Source organism: Phasianus colchicus, chromosome 4 (assembly GCF_987193195.1).
Source record: "Phasianus colchicus chromosome 4, bPhaCol1.hap1.1, whole genome shotgun sequence".
NCBI lineage: Eukaryota > Metazoa > Chordata > Aves > Galliformes > Phasianidae > Phasianus > Phasianus colchicus.
The window spans coordinates 56,860,089-56,884,287 of NC_143439.1; positions in this window are offsets into that span (position 1 = coordinate 56,860,089).

A 24,199-nucleotide genomic window follows, 5' to 3' on the forward strand; every position below is an offset into this window, starting at 1 on the left:
CCATCTCAGCTGTGTGAGTTGAAGGCAGAATACAAAGTATCATAAAATTAAACATCTGCACAAATTATAGCCTTTTGTTGTGATTATTGAGTGTACTGAAATATGATTTTAAACAGTAATCGTGGGTCATTATTAAATACTATGTAATAAGAAGTGCTACAGACATTTATTTTAAAAAGCAGGGCCACTAAAATGATCAGAAGGCTGGAGCACCTCTCCTATAAAGAAAGATTGAGGGAGCTGGGCTTGTTTAGCTTGGAGAAGAGAAGGCTCTGGGGAGACCTCATTGTGGCCTTTCAATATTTGAAGGGAGCATATAAACAGGAGGGGGAATGGCTGGGTGGATAGTGATTGGACAAGGGGGAATGGTTTAAAACTGAGACAAGGGAGGTTTAGGTTGGATATTAGGAGGAAGTTTTTCACACAGAGGGTGTGATGCACTGGAACAGGTTGCCCAAGGAGGTTGTGGATGCCCCATCCATGGAGGCATTCAGGGCCAGGCTGGATGTGGCTCTGGGCAACCTGGTGTAATAGCTGGCGACCCTGCACATAGCAGGGGGGTTGAAACTAAATGATCATTATGCTCCTTTCCAACCCAGGCTGTGCTATGATCCTATGATTCTATGATTATTCCTAGAAATCAGAAATGTTGGAAAGGGTAATAACAAGCACTTTTAGACTATCCTGCTTTTCAAAGCTGAATACTCAGAACGCTTCTGCACAACTAGGTGCGCCACATTTTTTTTAGATTGATGGCTTCTTACATTCATCATAAGATTCAATAAGATCTGCCAGTCTCTTTTTTTCTGATGCATATGAAAGATCCACTTCTTTTGCTTCTGTTTGCTTTATCAGTTCTGAGTAATTTAAATCTAGGGAGGGTGTCCAAAAGACTGATGGACTGAAAGAAATCAGAAGAGAGAAATCAGGGCTTAAAAAAGAAATAGAAGACGGGGCTATATCCACTAAACACATATGGTAGCTTATATTATGCAAATAAAGGAACAAACAAATCTTACAAAACTTAACGGGGTGGCTACGAAACAGGAATCCAAATAGTCTGGAAGGAAAAAGCATTAGTTATGACAAAGAAGCTTATACATATTGTTATTTTTAATTATGATCTCTCTTAAGTAAACTGCTAATGTAGCAAAGATCCTAGAATATATGTTAATTTTTTTTTTCAATATTTCATAGTAAATATATAAATACAAAATTCAAAAGATCAAACTGAACAGTGTTAGTTATTCCGTGGGCTGATTAACTTTTGGTGCCTAGGCACAGAGGAATTCTTCTAATGCATTTACATATATTTCATATCAAATAACTGATTAAATGAAATATTATAAAAGCCCAAGATACCTGTTTCCAAGTGGAACCATTAAGACTATTTGCATATAAAGTGTGATTTCAAAAGACAGACAAGCTAATTTGTGGCTGCTGCATTGTTAGCTAGGAGGAACATAGAGAATCCAGGACTGAGGACTCTTATGACAAGAGTACTCCATGAAAACTCTGTCCCTAGATCTCAAATTTAACACATCCTGAATCTGAAGAGTGAATTGTAGAACTGCAAATAATACTTGGGAGACCAAATGCTGACTTCAGTATTTTGTGCCTAAACCTCTATGGATCAGTCCTGGGAACCATCAGTGTGCTGATTTCACCATGGCTTGAGGAACTATGTAAGGTGCTTTCCCTTCTGTCTCAGCTGAAGGTCTCACCCTTCCATTGCACAGAGAACTCACTGAACCCTCATGCGCTTGTTCAACCTGCTTAGAAGATTTTCCATGATTTTACCTGTATGGAAAATGTTTTATTTCTTTATTTCATCTGTGGCCAATAGCTTCCAAACTCATTTGTTGAGCCCTGCTGAATAAATCTCCCTACTTTTTACTTCACTCTGGTGAAGATGTTCACAATGTAATTAATTATTCTGATAATTATTCAGCAGAGATGGAAAGATAACATGCTGCACAAATGTGATACAAATGCATGATTAAGGTCATCCAGCCTTGCCATGCATATGAACTTGTCTGCAGTACACAGATACCTTTATTATAGGAGTTTATTTACGGACCGAGCAACACAGTTATGAGTGAACCAGGACATCCGCTGATAAAGTTTCTGAACAATGATGAAAGTGACAAAATGACTGGGATTTCAGCAACCAGCCTCAAAGCAGTGCAGCTCACTGGAGAATGAGAAGACAGTGGTAAGATGAAGGTCAGTGAACACTGAAGAAAGCATTGCCTACTTTCACAAATAATAATTACAATAATACCTTGATGATATTTGCAATACTAAGAATACTTTACATTATTAGATGTTTGTGCTACTGATTTTTTTCTAATTTGCAATAAATTGTACAGAAAGGTGTCCAGAAAATCACATGACTAAGAGTCTCTGAAAAGGTTTAGTTTAATGCTGTTCAAACTTGTATGTTTTCTGCCTCTACTTAGGAGGCAGAAGTTATATTATGCTAAAAACAGCAGCCAGTTTGTCAGCTGTTTACAGGCTGGTTCGACCCAGTTCCGTGACTACTGGGATGGAAGGATTTCACAAAATCTGTGACTCCAGAAAAAGGAGAACAGGGGACCCCAAAATAATTAAAAACAGTGGCAACGATCTGGGGAGAAACAAACTAATTTACTAAATATAGTATTGGAATGCAAGATAACACACTATAATACAATATAATTAGAATTGAAGCTAATAAATCAAATATAATGAGAGAGAGAATATCCAAAAGGTGGATAGGCCTCACTGTAATGCTGAGGTGAGATGCGCAGTCCATTTGAGCAGCAGGGGGACAGGAGGAGAGCCGACGAAGAAGAGCCGATGAAGAAGAGCCGACGAAGAAGAGCACATCAGGTGACCTTGCCAGGAGTTATATCTCTTCTCTGTGACCACAAAGTCCCCTGGGGAATGTAGTTCTTCTCTTCTGGTCAGGAACCCAGAACTTGAGCATTAACAGTTAAACTCCCAGTGCCCTACATGATGTTACGATGTGAAATACTGAAAACCAAAAATCACAAAACCATGACACAGTTGTAGCATATTATAAAGGATGGTAAAGGGGATTGAGTGCACCCTCAGTAAGTTTGCAGATGACACCAAGCTTGGAGGGAGTGCTGATCTGCCAGAGGGGAGAAAAGCATTACAAATGGACCTGGATAGACTGGATCAATGGGCTAGGGTAAACTGTGAGTTTTAATAGGCCAAGTGTTGGGTCTTGCATTTTAGTCACAGCACCCCCAGGCAACCCTCCAGGCTTAGGGAAAAGTGGCTGGAAAGCTGCCTCACAGAAAGGGACCTTGGTGTACTGATGGACAGTCAGCTGAATATGAGCCACCAGCGTGCCCAGGTGCCAAGAAGGCCAATGGTATCCTGGCTTGTATCAGGAATGGTGTGGTGAGCAGGACTAGGGAAGTAATCCTGCCCCTGTACTCGGCATTGGTGAGGCCTCACCTAGAGTACTGTGTTCAATTTGGGGCACCTCAGTACAGTGTTTAGTCTGGGGAAAAGGAGACTGAGGGGAGACCTTATTGCTCTCTTCCAATATCTGAAAGGTGCTTACAGCGAGAGCAGGGTTGGTCTCTTCTCACTGGTGACAGGTGACAGGACAAGGGAAAATGGCCTTAAATTGTGCCAGGGTGAGTTTAGGTTGGATATTAGGAAACACTTCTTTAGAGAAAGGGTTGTTAAGCACTGGAATAGGCTCCCCAGGGAGGTGGCTCAGTGACCATCCCTGAATGTGTTTAAAAACTGTTTGGATGTGGTGCTCAGGGACATGATTTAGTGGAGGGTTGATAGTTAGGGTAGCATGGTTAGGTAGTGGTTGGACTTGATGATCTTTAAGGTCTTTTCCAACCTGAGCAATTCTATGATTCTGTGATTTTATGAAGGACACAATTTGGAAAAGCAGTTTGTCAAGGACAAGCAGAAAGAAATGCCTGCCAAAGCTCATGAAGAAATGTATAAATGTGGGAGAAAGTACCTTTGGAAAAAATCCAAATATCAATGAATCAGATCATGAGTTTCTACTCATGTAAGGGTCTTCATTTTAACCTAACTGTTACAGCTAACAGGCAGAACTATTGCTCTTTGAATGCAGTATTAGAAGCTCAACTTCACAGAGATATGTTGTGCAGAAATAAAACTCTTTTGGAGTTGAAGATGTCCACCGGTGGGCCACAGGCACATTGGGCCATGCTGTTTGTAAACTGAAGTAGGGAACTGAACAGCCTAAATTCCATGGTGAGACTGATCCAGACCCTCCAAACATTTCTCAAGCTGCTGCTACAAATTTAAATGCCTAAATTAATCTTCTAATAAAATAATGGCATGCCAGTAAACTTGAAATCTTCTAACAGCTAATATTTCTTAGTTACTTAATTCTTCTCCTACACTGTGTATGCACCAATAATCCCACCCCCAGCTGTTCCTGTTGGGGAAAAGGACAACTGAATTGATAAGCCAAATCCCTATCTTGATTTCTTGTTCACATAGGGATTTAATTTTACTGCTTTTCTGTTCTGCATCTGCCTGAAGACTTGGCTAAAGAAGTGTTGAGTTTGCATAATAATATTCATAGTATTTTCTAAGTAATATGTAAGCTTGCAGCTTTTACAAAGTTCTCACCACCACAAGCATCAAATCAATGTTAATTTGACAGTCAACAGTTTCAGAAACTATTTTTCCAAATAATACAGAGGTATGCTCATGGATTTACTTTTGAAAGCTCCATTTTATTTTATTTTATTTTATTTTGACACAAATGATTGACTGTTAAGTAGTAAGTCTCAACTTGATAACAGTGATTAAAGTACACTTATATGAATTTATCTGCAGGGCATTCATTCAGCACAGGCAGATTATTTTAATAAACATAAAAATCCCTTTGGCTTATTTTGTCCTAAGTGAACCAGTTCAACATATATCCACCTAAGGAGATGGAGTAAGGATAAGTGAGGTCTTTTTTCCATTTCTTCTAGTTCTCCTTATCTGATAGCACTTCTGGATATGGTAATGCTGTCATCATCACACAGCCCCTGACTCTTCTTTCAGTGAATAAAAAACAAGCTGGAATAAAAGATTTCTCCTTGAAAGCCCATTTGAGAGTTCACTTGAGACTAACAAACAGAACTCCACTGTGTTTTCTGGCTTTGAGTACTTACAAGCTTATGAAAGGACCATGGAGATGTACAGTAGTGTATGGTTGAGCCATTGCTTTTCCACTGGTAAACATAGGAGGGTCTAGGAAGTTAAATTCAAGGGCTGAATAGAAGTCAGTCAAAGCTGTGTGAGGGGGCCAGGAAAGTAAAAAGCATCTGGAGCTGGGCTGGCTTCCAATGACAAAGTAGAGGTGAATGATGACTAGAAAGACCATATAATATCCTTACATTTGTCTGAGGATTTTGTAATAGGATATTAATTAACTCTATATTGTCCCTAAAGTCTATATGTGGAAAAAAAAAAAAAAAAAAAAAAAAAAACTGCTTGGGAAGCATTAGATTATTTTTCTTTACACACTGGTCAGTTTCCCAGGTTCTTATTGGGTGATGACTCTTCAACTGTCTTCCAAACACTAGATCACAGAATCACAGAATGAAACACCAAAGTACTCATAAAAGGCAGTATGTCAATAACATTGACAAAATACCCCAAATGGAAGTTAGGCATGTCAGCATTTCAGTGGTGGGCAGCAGGCATCCCTGTAGTGCCATGAATTGATGCCTGGAAGCCACATATGTGACTTCTAACAAGAAGTACAGGGGCACTCACTAGCACATCAACAGTAATGAATGTGACAGGGGACTGCCTGGGGCATACAAGCCATTGACAAGGTGTCCTACCAAACCTTTTGCAATCACTAGGGAATTTGAAGACTGTGGTGGGATAACCTCTGACTTCTGATTGCCTAGAGCTATTCTATTTACTACTGTATAGAAACGTCACAAGCATGATGTCTCAACTCATTTCCTAGCATGTGCTATACCTTCTTCTTACAATGCAGCTTTGGCCTTAAGAGCATTAATTGAACTATCTCTCAGTAGTGATCAATGAAAAGTTCCTTCACAGTAACTCAATGCATTCAATTTATTTTGTAAGCACAAAGCACTGTTTATAGCTTCATTTGATATTAACAAAAGTATATTTGTGACAAATATTGTACTGCAACCAAAAACACATTTCCAAGTAAGTGCATATTTGGAGAACAGAATGGAGTGAATACAGTGCTATTCATAACTTAATGCCATTGCAATGGGTTTGTAAACATACTTCTAGCATTACATTGCTGTCAGCTCAGTGGATTTGTAGGGTACTGGAATGTGAGACACCAGAACACTTCAAGCATATAGACAGGTTGCAGATGATTCACATTCTGCTGTGTTTTAAGAAGCTTTGTCAAATTCCTTTCCATGCTACCTGGGCTCTCCTATTTTTAACTCAACTCAGAAAATGCCTTCTGTATGTCCTTGACATCCTCTCTTGCCTTAAAACAGGCACAGGCTAAGGCATTTGCCTAATCAGATCCAATGTTTTATGCAAGGGAAATATTTTTGTCATGTTGTTCCCTGTTTTTTCCAAAGAGAAGTTTTCAGTTTTTTATTATTACTATTATGGGAGAATGAAAACAACAACAACAACAACAAAAACGCCTGTTTTAATTCTGGCTTTGCTATTAACTCAATATGTGTCCTTTCCATAAAAGCTACTGATGACTTTTCTAGAATCAGTATGGCAGGCCCTGCAGGATTATTGGTCAAAAAGCCCTTCTTAGAGCACCTTTTCCAGGAAAACAAGCACTTAAGGAAATTCTCTAATTTACAGAATGAAATTTATACTCCAAACTCAAGTGGGTTTGAAATCTTCTTGAAGAAAATAAAATTAAAACTTCAGGGTATCATTAAATGGCTTTGATCAGGATGAATGGCATCCCATGGCAATCCTATTTTTAATGAATTTCACTAACCCTTGAAGATTTTCACAGCAGAGCTGGGTCAGCTGACTGGGTCGAGATCATTTCTAGCCATTTCTCTTCTTTCTTGCTGTATCAACTGGAAGAAACTGTACAGAAAATATGAGCTTATTATTTAACAGATATTGTTAACATTCTAAACATTTTCAAAATTTAACTTATCTCTCCACAAACTGATACCGATTCACAATGTCTTTTGAGGGTACTGTATTCACAATAGCAAGAAATTGAAAACAACCCTTGCTCATGTGCAGTCACATCACATGATGTAATGACATTCTGAAAATACTCATTACTAAATGAAATGGCAGAACAAATATGCTATACTGTATCGTGCATTTCATGGTCGTGTTTATGGTTATATTAACTCCTGAACTATTGCCTTTAAAAGTGGCAAAAAGGACATGGAGGAGCTGTGCTTACTATCGCTAGGGAGGAATGGTTAGATCATTATGCCCTTAAGCATATCACACCTTTAAGCAGAATAAAACAAAAAATTCTTCCACAAATATTACATACTTTACATACTTTGTTTTGCATACATAAAATTACAGTTTGGAAAATATTCTTTTTATGTATCATTGTTGAAATTGTTACAGAAATTGTTGAAAATTATAGAAAATAATGAAAATTATAGAAATTATATAAAAAATTATTATAGAAAATCCTTACCAGACACTACTGCCTGCCAATATAATTCCCTTTCAAGAATGATTTTCTGAAAATGTATTTTCAGGACTTACTGACAGAATTTATTTATCTTCATACATAAATGAGACATGATCAAGTAATGCAACTAGATAGACAGTGTATAGTAGTTTAGCTGTAGAAGTTAAAATGGAATCCAATACAGTGTAATAATTTGGCTGGTGGTTTCAGAGCTGCCCTCAGTTTTCTAGAATCTCACTTTAACAATCAAGAATCTAAGTTAAATTTGGATGTCATCCTCTTGCATTAACTTTTAGCAAGACATACTCAGAGTCCCTAAGATTCATCTTTTTGAATGTTAGCTTTCTTTTAGAAAGTAAGTTATAAAGGATAATATGGAATGATAATTTAATCCACACCACCTTGCTGTAAACATTACTCTATCTCTATTAACAGTGGTTTTACTGATGTAGAAAGCCTCTTGCCTTCTCTGCATCTCAGATAAGCTGCTCTTATTCTAAGAGAATTTATTTATACTGTATTTTAGGCCACTCTCTTTCTAAATCTCTTACTCATAACAGTGAAAATATGGTAATATCTCCAGATAGATTTGGTAATGATGTTTTGGTAAGTGGTACATCTATTTATTAACAAGTTTACATCTTGGTTTGCCTTTAAGTCACCTAAGACTGTGAAGATGAAGTATTTTCTTCTCCGTTCTAAAAGCACAACATTGCAAGAGGATAATGTGAATTAGATTCATAATATGAGGGCATTTGTGTATAGAGAGACATTTATATGCTAGTTCTTGTATTAAATCTCTGAAACTCATTTCCCTGCTTTTAAAGTAGAGAAATTGGAAGCTTAGTTTCAATCTAAGAATGAACTTCCTAGCCTGCCTGGTAATAATATCTGGTAATTGTGGAAAAATACAGCTTCTACTGTCATAGACAGGAGTTGCATCTGCAGATCTCGCCCATACAGGCCATATTTATTTGCATATTTATTTACATATGTAACCTGACTCCTTTAAGATTCCTAACATAAATCTTTCTTAACACCTGACATACAGAATCTGAAGAAGTATTAGGAACGTATGTTATGCAGATTCTTTCCTAAACTATGAAAAATCATCACATCTTGTTAGCGGTAACGTCTATGACAAAGTTCAGTTCGGTTGCTTTTCCAAATACGTATGGTCTGTGTACACACTGCACCTAGACTGTAACTGCTTTTTCTCAGAGAAACAGACACTTGTAAAGCAGGTGTAGTTCCAGTTTATACGACACAGTGCTTTCCCACGCAGTACCTGATATGGAGATGGACAGATATGCTTGCAACTCAAGCAGCAGGATCTCTAAGAATTTTTAGCTGATGAACATGTCCACAAAAGGTTTTGGAGTAGATGTGTGTGTCTGTGTGCATTTTGCAGTATAGCCGATGTTTAAGAAAATTTTAACAATCAAGGCCAAGTTCTTCATTACTAAACATAAAGTTAAGAATAATCCTTGATAGTATGATTATCAAGAAAATACTGAGAATTTAAAACGTGGTAGTTACGCACACTGGAAAGAAGAAATCGGGCAAAAGAACTGCTTTTTGCAGGGCCACATATCAGTCTGTATATTTGGGAGTAGTCCAGGGAAATTCCCTATCTGCTCTTATGTAGCTGTAAGGAATTTCTTGTTCAATGCTGAACTGTGACTGATAGTGTTGATGTATCTCTTTCTACTATGGTTATGAAGAACATTAAAAGTGAAAATTGGGAATTCGTGTTTTAACTACTATTTGTTGGTCTGTATTCTGGCAGGATAGACTTTCAGTTACATACCACTTCACTCCTCCAAGTAAACTGGATACTCTTGGCCAGTCAATGAGCTTTTGTTTGCTTTTCTGAGAGAATTGAGATTTCTGTAATCAATATTTTGTGATAAAAGGCTCTAATCTCAGCAGCGGGCTCTTTGATCTCATAATGTATTCACTGAGGCACTACTCACAGACTGTTTCAAGCAGGATATCTGGTTGATTCAGCAGTGAAGGTGCTAAGCCTGTTGCTTGAGAAGGCTGACTTAGGGCCACCGCTATGTGACCTTAGATAAGTCACCAATCCTCTGAGTCCTGTTTTCTCATCTCATAAAATTGGAATAAATGTTCTTTTTCTGTCTCACAGGGTACTTTGGCAGCTAAATACATAAGAAATGGTTGGAAGAGCTATAATAATGGAGGCCATGTAAGTACATAATGCTTCAGTGGGGAAATAGAAATGTTAGCACTAAGAAGTACTCTGCTGAAGTAATGACTGTATGGAGTTAATGTACCTACTGCTTGTCTCTTTCAATGGAGGAAGATCTGTGTAATGTTACAGTGACAAAGTTCTGTTTCAAATTCCATGTGCCTCAGGTTTAAGCTGTGAAATTACTGTAGGCACATCTGCAGAGCATTTAACTTTAAAAATGTCACTGAATATCTGCTGTTCTAAAATAATGTTTTAAGAATTTACATGGATGTAAAAGGATTTACACAGTGTCATTGATGTCCAAAATTTAATACCCACTTTTCATTTCGTACTACTGTTACTTTTTTTTTTTTTTTATTTTAACTAGATTAGACAGGACTAAAAAATGCTTAAGCACATGTATGTTAGTAGCTTGTGTTTCTGTGCACTGCTGTTTCTTTCACCTTTTTTCCATCTTCCCAAAACTTTTAAAATTCTAAATAGTCTGCTGCAGACAAGGGCTTTCCCAGTTGTGATCAGGTGATGATCTGACAGCTTTCTCTTTAGCTCAGCTCTCTATTTCTCTCTAAATCTGCTTAAGCACTCTTGAGGACAAAGTGGTGGGTGCAGAGGCAACACCTTATCTTTATTCCTGTTGCGCAAGGCTCTCAAGTAAGAATAAGTCATTTAAAAACAGCAGCCAATTAAGACATTGAAAGAACTTCATTAATCTAAAATGTGTGCATTCACAGATGGTCAAAATTAATCCACTGGCTGTTCTTCTCTTGCTCTCTTTATATACTGTGCCCCAAACTGCACTTAAGAAACATCTTACTCTGGTACTAAGTATGTGTCTAAGGAAAAGCTAATTTTGTGAACAGACAACATTGCAGCATTCTCCTTGTTGGCTCCTGTGTCGCTTGTATAAAGAAGGTAAAAATCTCTCATCTCCCCTGCCTGTCCTTCATGAGGAGCCTTTATCTTTCCAGTACAGCACTCCAGTCATGGGAACCAGCCCACCACAGTTCCACGATGCCAGTAAGACAATAACCTTACAGACATGTGTGCATCTCTAACTCCTCTTGCTTATTTCTCATATTGTACACATCTGCACAGAAGAAGTTATGTTGGACCCTGTCTGAAATTGGTTTGCTGGCTGAAGTGGCTGATATTTTCATCACAAAAATAATTTTGCTTTAGATTTTTTTTTTTTTTTTTTTTTTTTTTTAAGTAAAGAACTTTAAGAACAGTTCTAAGTTTCACACAGAATGACAGAAGTTGGAAAGATCTCTGGAGGTCATCTGATTCTCCCCCAGTGCTCCATCACAGCCAGCTAGAGCTGGTTCTTCAGGACCATGGCCAAATGAATATTGAACAAGAGCTCCTTAGAATCTCACTCTTGCTGAAAAGGTAACTTCTGAAGTAAGAAAATGTTTTGCTTCATTTTTCATGTAGGAGAAAATAATATAAGAGGAAAAATAGTTCTCAGTATTATAAATCTGTGGCTAACCAATTTAAAGACACAGAAAATTTATATGTGGGCATAGCCAACAGTAGAAAAGATTAAGAAAATAATTTTCACAATGAAAAACCTTCTGACAAGAAATCATGACAAGTTACAGAATTGTCTTCCAAAAGGGTGGACCCATTCCTGAGTTGAAAGGAGATGGAAAAGAAGAGAAATGAGCTTGAGTTACCGGTACCTTTCTCCCCTCTGTGATAAGATAGACAGGGTGATTTCATGTGTCCTTTGCATCTCTGAATTCAGTTACTCCACCATGAACTGCCACCTGAGATTGGTGACTGCCTCCTTATAGCTGTGTTGTTTTCTGAAGAAACTCTCTGATGTATCCAGGATAGACTGCAAAGCCTCTGAAGCAGAGAGACTGAAATTCCAAGGAACTCCACTTTCTGGTAAGGAGCCAGATTTGATTTGGTAATTTTTCAGCAACTCCGTGGCTCTTGAGAATTGTTTTCACCAGATCAACTTGCACTAGCAGCTCTCTATTCTGTACCATTGTCAGCATGTTGTCTAAACAGACTATTATCCCTAGCCCTTGCTCACAGAAGGCTGCTACCATGGAGCTGAGAAGAGGCCAAATGGTAGGCTGGAGAACTGCCAAAGTTCTACTTCCCAGCAAAGTCTGGAGAAACCTTTGACATTTTTTCACCAGCAGGATAGTAAGACATCCTTCAGGTCTAATCTCCTCATCAAGTCATCCCTCGTTGAGGTGTCTCTTAGGAGACTGAGCCCTTCATCTTGCTATGTGTGTACTGGTACAGGGCTTCAGCACTCCATCTGCTCAGATTTATCACAGGTTAATATTCCTTCTTCTGTCCTTATGGGCATCAGGAACAAATTCCTTGTGAAAGTTTGTTCTGAGAGAATTTTTACAGTTGTTTGCTTTTTTTGTAAGGGAAAATCATTTTTTTCTTGTATCAGATATTTATTTACCAGTGACAAAACCATTGAATACGTTCAAAGAGATCTGAGAAGTTAGAAAGTATCTGCCAGTGTTATAAATGTAGACTTTAAATTTTGCCAGAGTTCTTGCTTTTGTGGATATAGTTTTCCAAATATAAATCTTCTTTCTTCCTGCTCATTTGAGAGGCAGACCATCTCCTTGTACTAACCAGAAAGTTTACTGTTGCATGATGTCATGACATCAAGTTGTGGGCCTGTGATTTTTCGCACAGAGCAGAATGCAGTTTCTGGTGATCTAAAGAAAAGCAGCCAGCTTCTGAAGTGAAAATCTAGGGATTATGAAACAAGCTGTTCGTTGGTTGTTCACTTTCCCAAAGCTTGAGAGTAAAAAAGATCAGGTTTAAAGAAAAGGATCCAAAATCAGGACAAAAGAATCAGCACACACCCGTGCTAAATATTTATACTTGCAGCTTGTCAGTGTCTAAAACTGTATATCCAACTTTTTGTAAATCAGAACTGAAAACATGCTGCATATGAGTCTGATAGGAAGCACTATGCAATAAATGAAGATTATTTAAACTTCTTTCTAGTTCTGTTCTTGTTTTCATTCATCCTTTGTCTCTTTGTGACCACTACCTTACCTTGGACATCCTCCGAGAAATAAACCTGGTCTTAGCTCAATTTGTAGAATTCCTGATTTTTTTGTATTTTGTATCTATTTAGTACATCTGGATTCTTAAAAGTTGGTTTTTTTTTTAGATCTTGAATAACGATAAGCATGTTTAAATTACTTCATGACTCCTTTCTCTGATCCACTGTTTGAACTACAAATTTTCCTGGACAATTTCTATTTAACAAATCTACTGCATCAGCCATTCCCAGCTCTGATTGTTTTGGACATGACCTTCATTCTTCTTAACTTTACAACAAAGAACTCTCAATAATATGAGAAGTTTACCTAGCAGAATTGATTATCTCAGAGGTCTGCTTTCTTAAACACAGCTGCAGCTTCCAGCCCTGTCTGAAACAGTTTCACAACAGCAAAGCAGACTATGAACTTATAGTACCTGGTTAACACATGTGCAAACAGTGATTCTGATCTTCATGGACAACCTTCTGTTCTTAACATGGAAGAAACTTTCAAGTCCTCTGTATGATTTTACATTCTACTCGTTTCACCAACCTAACCTTGTTTGTAAATTAGGTATATCTTCACAAAGAGAAAATAATACATGGCTTCCACCTTTTTAAGTTTTATTTTTATTGCCTATATATGTCATGGTTCTTCTGTAGGTTACTATGTGTAAAAATTTGCTCCTACTACAATACATCTAGAAAATAATCCAATTTTCAGTAATTAGAGGTAATTTTATTCTTCCTGTGTATGTTCAGTCTCATTTACCTGGGGGACGCTTATCTTTTGATATCTAAACTATGCTAAGTGTGCAGACCTATCAGAACAGCCTCTGTGTATACCAGATGAGTCCCATGAGATATTATTACATTCTCGTCCAGTACAGGACCAGAAAACATGAATAAACTCCTCCCAGGGCCAGTTCCATTTTGGAAATAGTTTTGCTAATTTCATGGAGCTGTTTACCTGGCCCAGTTAAATGATCCTACAGCACATCCTCATGGGAGAAAAAAGGAAAGGAGAAAAAAAAAAAAAGGTAAAGAAGCACAAGTTCCAACAAATAAGGTTTGAAAAGGTAATTATTATGTAGGTGTCAACGGTTTACGGGCTGGTTCGGCCCAGTTCCGTGACTAGCGGGGCGGAGGGATCCGCAGATCCGCGCCTCCGGAAAAAAAGGAACAGGGGACCCCAAAATAATTAAAAACAGCGGCAATGATCTGAGGAGAAAAAAACGAATTTACTAAATATATTATCGGAATGCAAGATAACACACTATAATACAATATAATTAAAATTGAAGCTAATAAATCAAATATAACGAGAGAGAGAATGTCTGAAAGGTGGATGGGCCTCACTGTAACGCTGAGGTCATATGTGCTGTCCAGTTGAGCAGCAAGAAGATGGGAGGAGAGCCGACAAAGAGCAGGCGAAGAAGAGCGCATCAGGTGACCTTGCCAGGAGTTGTATCTCGAGACTCTCTGTGACCGCAAAGTCCCCTGGGGAATGTAGTTCTTCTTCTCTTCCAGAACTTGAGCATTAACAGTTAAACTCCCAGTGCCCCACATGATGTTATGATGTGGAATACCGAAAACCAAAAATCACAAAATCATGACAGTAGGATACAAATTTTTGTATATTAAAAGGAGATGCTAATTTCTTCCTTTAGCGTTGGTTTTTGAATTATGAAGTAGGAACTGTTTTCAAGGAATGGGAAAAAAACTCTTGCCAATTATTCCTGGCTGCCGTTTCTCTCAGGGTGAGTGTGGTGAAGTTTGTAAAGTGGTCTCCTTTTACTAAAGAGATATGGCAGTGAGTATTTTGAGTTATGGTCAGAGAAAAGACTTCTCTGGGATCTATCATAGGATTCTAAAAGTGGGGCTAAGTAAGCAGACAAACAAGGTTCATGTCCCTGTAGCGCAGGTGAATTTTAGGAACAGAAATGAGGAAAGAGAGAAAGTGTCAGGGAGAAATGAAAATTGAAAAAGGAAGTTTTGTGAATTTTTCTTTTATTATTGTTTTTTAATGGAATGATAATGATTCCGGAATATGTATCTTGCAAACTGAAAGCCTGATATAGCAGTTACCCTGAGGAGCTTAAATATATGGAGACAAATGTTTTTAAAAAAGTGAGGCTGAAGACAATGTTTTGAGGCACATTAGCCTAAAAGTCTGGGAATGGTAAAGGATATGTTCTTGAACTCCACTAAGCTCAGTAATGGGGGTTGTCATGTGAATCATGTATCATGCTCACACATATCTGAATTTCAAAGCATTGCTGTGCTGTGCAAGGTACTATCTCACCTCAGAGCTGTAGGAAAAGCAAAGAAACAAATAGAGAACAGACAGCAGAGAAAGGAACGTTATTGATATCCCCAAGACAAAAAGAAGGAAAAGATTCCATGGGCATTTCTCTTTTTATCTACAATCGCTTTTATCTGAGGAACAGTTAAGATGATGTTTTGAGGCATGCCCTACTTTTGAATGTGAAAGAAGACAACAGGTGATTTGCATGTTTGCAAATTCATTTCAGTACAAGGAAATAGTCAGTCTCCTTTCAAATAAAGTCTAACAAAATGCTATAAAAATCATCTAGATTTGATCTAGTAATTTGTAAATCTGTTTTTCATTTGTACTTCACCTATTGATTTGAGCATTAAAGAAAGATACATATGCATTCTTATCATTTTCCTTAACAGTTTGTAACAGATAAGGACATTATTTTATAGAAGTTTCCATTTTTTTTCACCAAACAGTGGCAATTTTTACCACAAAACTGACACACAAAACCTCTGTTTTTATGACAAACCCAAAAACGTCTAAAATTCAGCCTAGTAAGAGCAATCCGAGATGGTGGCTTGTAAAATAAAGCATTACCCAAGACTTTCAGAAATTCAACTTGAAACAGTCAGTCCACAAAGGGATTTCACAGTTTATCTGCACCTATTTATATAATTTCTTAATATTTTCATATACAGTAGTAGATGTTCTCTCTTTACATACATATTCCAGTGTTTTCCTGTAATGTTACTCTGATAACTTTAGTAATATCTTGTGAACTTGTTATACAGATAAATTACATAAAGTTCTCTTTTAAGAGGCTTTTTTTTTTTTTTTTGTCTTCCAATTTTATTGAATGTTTCCATTGCTCTCCTGTAGAAAAAAAAGGAAATAGGAAGCTACAGGACTTAAATTATGTACTACATAATACTGTCATGAAATATGTGAGTGTATTCTTCCCAGTTATCTATAGTCGTATCTATAATGCCTATAATCCAATAGGCATTTGAAAAAAATAAGTTAGCATTCTTCAGGTAACACTTTTTAATGTATATATAATAACTGATTTCATTCTTGTGTTTTCCAACTGCAAGGATTAAACACCTTGAAACTGAAGATCTTTGAAATCCATGGGAAAAAAAAAATGGAAAATGTGAATGAGTGTATCAGACTCCTACTACTTAAGCCCTGTTTATAGCATATACTTAATTACCCTATAAATTAAGGAATTTAAGGGTTTATTGAAATCTGTTAATCCATTTTGAGTTGAAAATAATGAGATTGTAAACATATAAAAAGGCTACTAATAAAGAAATACTCTGCTGGATATGTTCATGTACAGTGGGAAAAAAAAGACTGGAAAAAGCTAAGTCTTAATTTATTTTTTGTTAATTGATAATCAGACAATTCAGCTAATCCACTTCAGGTAACCCAACATTAGGCAATTTAAATTCTCTGAGTTACCACTAAACTGTATGAAGATAATATAAAGATAGTTGGCAGTTATCAGAGATTTTAAATACGATTTACAAAGGAATGTAGTGAAATGCTTTCCACTGCTATAATCAGCCATACAAGGAAAAGATTGGTATGAATGATATATGCCAGAGGGATGTTAGGATATTCATCATGAGAATTGTATTGTTTTACGCAATGTTCTTGGTAGCAGTTTAAGTGACAGGAGATGAGAGCATGTGGAAACAGTTTCTGAGTGCACCGATTTTGCACTGGTGTAATCCATGTGCTCTTCAGTTTAAGCCATTAATCTTCCTGTCTCAAAATCTGTTAGGAAGTGTTTAAAATGGTGAAGAATTTGCCTATTTTTGCATTATTGGTTAGAATAACCTAAGATTTGAAAGAAAGTTTAGAAGAAAGATTAGACAGTACTGCAAAATGGAGGTAAGAGAGTAGATTTAGACTAGATATTAGCAAGAAAATCTTTACTGTGAGGGTGCTGGGACGCTAGAACAGGATGCTCAGACTGGTTGCGGATGCCCCCTCCCTGGAAGCATTCAGGGCTTTGAGCAGCTTGGTCTAGAGAAAGGTGTCCCTGCCTATAGCAGGGGGGTTGGAACTAAACGATTTTAAAGGCTCCATCCAAGCCAAAGCGTTCTATGATTCTGTGAATATCAGAAAGGCAGTAAGGTCATTAAAACATGTTGCCAATCCTTTGCTTCAGACAAAAAGCAAAACCAAAGTCTTTTGTTTCCTGGTGAGAAAACAGAGCTATGTCTACCATTGAAGAGATCCATTGTCCTTAGAGAAATAGCATTCCAGAGTGCAAGACTGTTTATAAGAAGCATGTCCTCTTAATTTTTCTAGCTTCGTGACAGATGTTGGAAATCAAAAAATAGGATTTAGATGTTACAAATGTGCAAGCATAGTGAAGATAAATATCTGCAATATAGGGGACATGAAACATTGTATTACATTAAATGATTTAAAAAGAGATCAGTGGCTTACATTAAATGGCAATTTCTGAGAACAAACCTTGTATCATTTCAATGCCTTTCTCTGAACTAATCTGCACAGACCTGCTATTGCAGAGTTCTACTTACAGTCCTGCCCAGGACAAATTTTCCTTGTAGTGCAGACGTTCCGTTTTTCCAAAGCTTTGTTTGCTTCCAGAAGAAACAAGGTAGTTTCAGAATTTTCCTAATCAATTTCTGATGTCAACTGAGTAATTCCTATTGACATTACACTGTTTTATATCAGATGATTATTAAAATTAACAGTACAAAAAGTAGTATCGGAATAGAGAAAGAGGCTTCAAATTGCCCTTGTCATTATAGTCTTTAAGAATTTCTGTTAGTCATATGTGCTGATGCCCTAAGAATACATTCAATGAAGACTTGGTTCATGACATCATGTGAAAACACTCTACAAAGGAGAGTACAACATGTAGAGTGCTTGCACTTAAGGCATCCTTATAATTTTGTGCACCAGCACACAAACAGACAATATTTTCATATAGCTAATAAAGCAGAGTTCCATTTTGCATTAAATGCGTCATGTATATATACATATATATATTAGATAGACTGCTATTTTCAGTCTCTACAAGGAATAAGTAGCATTAGACTAATCAAAATTCATAATCTTCCTCTTGTTTAGATTCCTAACAAATTAAGAATATTCCTTTAATGACCTTTTGCTAATGTTAATACAGCTCCTAATAATCTTAAAGATAGAAAACTAAAAACATAGCAAAATTGTATTAGACAATGAAAATAAACCTAATATTCAGCTGCTCATAGCTTCTCAATCAATTATCCTTTTGTTTCTGTTTCTTTCTCCTGTTGTCATGACTGCTTTAATGTCTCATGACTGCAACTTCTTTCGTGCACTTGAAAGGAGGTCTCTGCTCTAAGGTGTCTTGGATAAACTCCTTGAGTTACTTCTGAACCTAAATAAGCAACAGGAAGTGTATGATAGCCTAGCTTTCTACAGTATAATTGACTAGTGTGCTGTTTTTTCCCTTCCATAATTAGCAGTGTGTCCATGATAGAATATACAATTTTTGCAAGGGTTTAGGGTTCCTTTGAGATGTTGTTAACCCTACCTACTACAAAAGATAGGGCAGTGAAGTATGGATATTTTCAGCTGACATCTATGAAATAAGATGAACTCAGTTTTAAAGCTCTGACTGTGTGCACAATAAAGTGCACTCAGGAAAAGGGAAATCACTTTTCCTCCCCTACCATTTTTCTATGTAATTGTTGCTGGGAAGTTTCCAAACAGATAGTGATTTTTTGTTTTTCCCTTGGCTCATCAAAAAAAGTTATTTTTCTTCTTTTTTACAACTCCCTTCTTTCATTGGAAGATAAAAACAATTGTATAAGGACAAACCAAATATCCATCTCTCCAATGCTGAGCAGTGACAGGTGCCTGGGGAAGAGTAATGAGCAGAAGATTAGCAGTCAGTGGGCCTTCCCTGGGATGTTCCCACATCCCTTCTCATCTGTTTATATTATGATGGCTTCACATTAACTTATTTTCATGACTAACTACTATAATCAAACTTCAAGGATATCCTTTTCAAATGTCTTAAGTGAAACAATTCACCAGAAAATACCACAGTCCTCTGGCTATGAATTTTCCTTAAAAAGGAACTAGACTTTGGAAATGACCTCATGGAACAAGAGGCAGTGACAGGATTACATTAAAAGGCTGGCTGATCACATAGTGCTGTAGGATGTTGGAACTGAAAGTCCACTTTTGTTTTTCAGTAGAGAGTGGAGAACAAAGTCATTTCACAGTGGAAGCCATGAAGCTAGCAATGGCTTGTCCTCAGCTCACACACAGACAAAATTATGTGGAAAGATGAGTGAAGAACTGGAGGAGCCTGGCAGCTGCTCTCTCTAACCCATTTTTCATAGGAACTCAAGCAGTGTGGAACAGACCACAACAAAATGGAGCAACCAATCTGCAGCTGTGGGTTGAGATTTTAATGGGGAGACTAGGAAACGGTTGGATGGTTTGAAGGATTCAGAATAAAACAGCAGTCAGAGATCCTCCTTGGGAAGACTTCAGTCAGTTGAATGTGTGAGTGTGATTGGAGATGAAAGAAGCATGTGGAAAGGAGTGTGAATGAGTCTCTTTCCCCTTGTGAGTATCATTTGAAGGAGGAAAGAAAAACGAAAAGCAGGAGAAGTTAAACTGACTGTTAAATAGAAGCATATTTCTTGCACATAAAGTTTTATTGTGAGGGTTGTGTTTATGGGCCTATTGAGAAGGGCTGATTAAATGGCAGGTTAATAAAGGGACAGCATGTGGTTTCTGACCTAGGTGGAGAAAAAGTTATAAGGTGGGAGAGAAAAAAGTCTGACTGAGGGCCAAGTATGGAAAGAGGAAATCTTATATCAGCACAGCTCATAATCAGTTTTCCGTACTTAATATGGAGAAAGCTATTGCAGAGAGGAAATAGAAATATGGAATGTACCATTATTTTACCATCAAGGTCAGTAAATTCCTGATGAGAATCTGTTATCAGACTATTGTCTGCAACTTCTGTGCCTATAAGATTTAATACTACTAACTCAGCAGAAAGAAAAGATTTTATGTAACGTCAAAGTCTGTCATGGTCAAATCTAAGGGGGCTATAAACAGGTGAAAGTTTTGTATGTCATATTGTATGTTAAAACAAAATTAAAAGAAAGAAATCAGTGAACAATTTACTATGATACTGTTAGTATAAATCTATACAGTGATACAATTGTTATATCACTGGATAGCAGAACCATATTTAACATGACCTGGATGCAATAGACGCTATGGAATCTCCAAGCATCTAGGAACCATATTGTATGACTACATAATTGTTGAACTTCCACACATATGGCAATATTGAAGACCCTAACTAAATAAAGGGGTTCCTATTATCATGTTATTACAGCTTAGAGTCATCTCCAGCTTGAAAACCCTGTAATCATTCTCTTTACTGAAAGCCAAAATGTGCATGAATTAGCAGGAATGGAGGTAAATCCATCATCTGTCTGTGCATGCAACTAGGTCAAATCATCTCACTCTGATGTGATCAAGTTTTGGCAAAGCGTATAGACATTTGTGAAAACTGTGCTGGCATCTGCAAAACAAATTCCATCTTCTTCCATCTGTGATACTTTTCCTTCTCTGTTGACTTAGCATTTCCTGAAATTCAATCCTGTTTGACCTATGCTCTTGGAAATGCCTGTTTATATGGTAAATTATCACTTCCTCAGCTTCATCAGCACTTTGGGCAAATGCCACTCTTTCAGCAGAAGTCCATTATTTTTATGGAATGTAGACATATTGCTCTATTACAGAACTTAATGACAGGATGCCCTCAAGTGGCAAAATATAAACTCCACCCAGTAAAAATTTTAGTGATTAGTATATAAATATTCACTGCTAGAGGAGACCTTGTTGGTTCAGTTATAGGCTAAATGGACTTAAATATCCCCTGCGCCTAAGAAGGTATAAGCAAATGAATCAAAATCACCTTGTGTAAAATCTCAACACACATGAACTGGGGCTAGAAATAAGTTCTCAAATATTATCTGGCTTTTAGCCTGTGTGGATTGATTAATTTCTTGTCTACAGTACTATCCCCAATCTCTTTCTCAAGTCTTGGAATATCTTTATGCTTTTTCCAATATTCCTAGATAGGGGCTATCAATAACTTCTCATACATTTGCATTAATCCAGGCATGAGACTACTATTTCCAAATCCTACTATAGAAGAACCTATGAAAGTGAAAGATTAATGTATTCATAAGAAATCACGGATGATGTTTTATCACTGTTCTTAGTACAGCACACATTTAGACTGATCATTCTCGAAATCTGTAAGAAGCTGGCTTATACTGAGCTACAAATTTGGCAAAAACAACAAAAATAAATATTCATGAGTTGCATAAATTTATTTTTAAAAGTTCCTCAACTCATTAAGTATTTTCACCCCCATTTACAAATAAATAAATAAACAGAATGAAAAATCTAATTTTTTTTCAGACACTGAACCATGTTTCTGCAGATAGTCATATAAAAACTCTAGGTTTTATAAATAAGCCAGAATATGGCTTGAATATTTATTAATAATTCAAGTAATTTCACAATGATTCTACTTAATAGAACACAATTTTGCAGTTGCTATTACTATCCCTTTAAAACAGCATTTTTAAATAAACAGATCTCATCCAAAAAATTAGTAATGGCAAATTGAAAAATAAATGACAAATGCTCAGGCTAATTCTCAACACTTCCTCTTTAAAGTTACTGTTTTATTTAACAATTGAGGTTTCTCTTCACTAGATCCATAATCTTACAACCTCTCATTTCCACGAGACCCGCACTTATTTCCTTATAAGTTTTAAGTAGGTAGTTCTACGCAGACTCATGAGGTTGATGTGACATCAGCCACACTGCTTAAGAACAAAGGACTTGTCTTTATTAAAACATCATGCTTTTCAGTCTTCTTTTGCTAGTCTAAGGCCAGTAGCATTTCTAAAAGTACTGCATGGAACGTTTTCAGTGCAGGCTGTTTCAAAAAAATATAAATAACTTTATTCTCATCTTTGAGAAAACAGAAAAGCTGTGTAAAATCATTAATGTTACTACAGGTGTGGGAAATGATGCTGGAATAATACACATTCTACACAGCGTTTATTTCCCTGACTCCCTGCTCAGGCAGATACGTGCCCACATAATGTGTGCCTTGCCCTTTTACTCTCCCCTTCTGACTGCCTGGGTCAGTTTTTACATAAAAGAAATCAAGTTCCACCTACAAAGCCGTCTCTCTGTCTTTATTTTCATGGCAGACACTTTTATATCAGAGTACTTTCATCCCAGTGGCACCCATACCAGAGCCACAATACTGTAGTTAAGGGTCTGTTCTTTGGCATTTCTATTCTAAAGCACTATTGTATGAGGTTGCTCTGCAGCTAAAATTCCTTCCATGCTGAGACTTGGCATACATGTGCTTAGCTCAAAAGCAATTTAATTTTTTAAAAAATTTTGTTTTTAACTCTCGGCTGTCCCTCCAGAAAATGTAAAGGCAAAAAACAGTAAATGCTGGCTATCTTTGAGTGATTGCTGGATTTATGACAGTGTGCATGATTTTTACAGTGAAATATTGTAAGCTGTTTGTCAGTAATGCAGATTAAATAGTTTTCAGAGACTATCTGAGATCCTTGAATTGCTCTCTCTGAAATAGGCAAAGCAAGCTATGATAGTAATTTTGTCATTTGAATGAATGCTAGCTTCACTAGAGATTAAAGGTACTCTCCTCTAATGATATATTTTGAACATTATAGTCACGCTTATCTTAGATATACAGATAAAAAGCAGTAGAGAATAATCAGAATATCTTTACCATCAGAACAGCTTTATCCAGAAGATAGAGGAGATAAAATATTTGCCATGCAGAATATAACAATCTTCTGGTCCACAAGTTGAAACAGTCTATGTATCAAGGTTTCCTCTGAGGATTTTATATCATCCTTTGAAGTTATTGTTAGAGGTTGCTGATAGTGGCAAGGTGCCAGCCTGATGGACTTTTGATCTGTTCATGTGTGGTTAAGAATTAAAGGGTGTCTAGCAGCTTAATATGGATTAATGATGCCACTTTAAATTATATCACTCTTGTTTCAGAAAAGTTAGGAAAATGCTGAACCACATTACATCAGCATATTGATTTACAGTTCTGAAATGCTCACAGACGTTGTTTTTTTATAGGGGGGGAAATAATTAATTAAATATGCAAAGGGTTTTCATTTAATCTTTTAAGAAATGACCAGGACCCTGGTGTTTTATTTTAAGAATTGTGGCAGACTATATAGATTTCCAGAGATAGAGACAGGCACTGACTGAACTATGTATTTTAATAGATTAGATGTCTCAACTGTCCATTCCCACACTAGAGACAAGGTGAAGCTTTCACTTTCCAGCAAGACATTCTCCTTGTGTACAAAACATGACTGAGGGCAGAATTTGCCCACTGCAGGAAGGGGAGCATGGGAAGTCATTTCATTTGATTTAAATGTCATATTTTGGCTTGAAAACTGATACTAGGAACCAATTCTTGAACAGTGTGCTGGCCAGGATCTTAATTTACTCCTGTGAATTAAATGACAAATGTAGATGATGTACACATTTTCCAGAAGTCTCCTGTTTGATCATGTCTGAATTACCTAAACTGGCTTTTAATACATCTGTTAGTCTGCATCCTGGAAGAATGATTTACAAGCATATACAGCTCTCAGTCCTTTTCACCTGTCGTATAGGTTTTCCAGCAGGTATTGTGGCCCAATAAAATAAGATGTCCAGAAAAAAAACTATTAATGATCCAAAACTATTCTTCATATATTTTCTTCGATAAACTGTGCATATTCAATCCACTATACTACTGAAGATATAAAGTAAGTATTCAGTAACAAATGTTGTATATTTTGAAAAAAAATTTGTTCATGTGACATTTTTCTTTCCCATTTTCTTGTTCTGTTGGGTGTGCATTTCTAAAGGCATCATTTTTGCCTA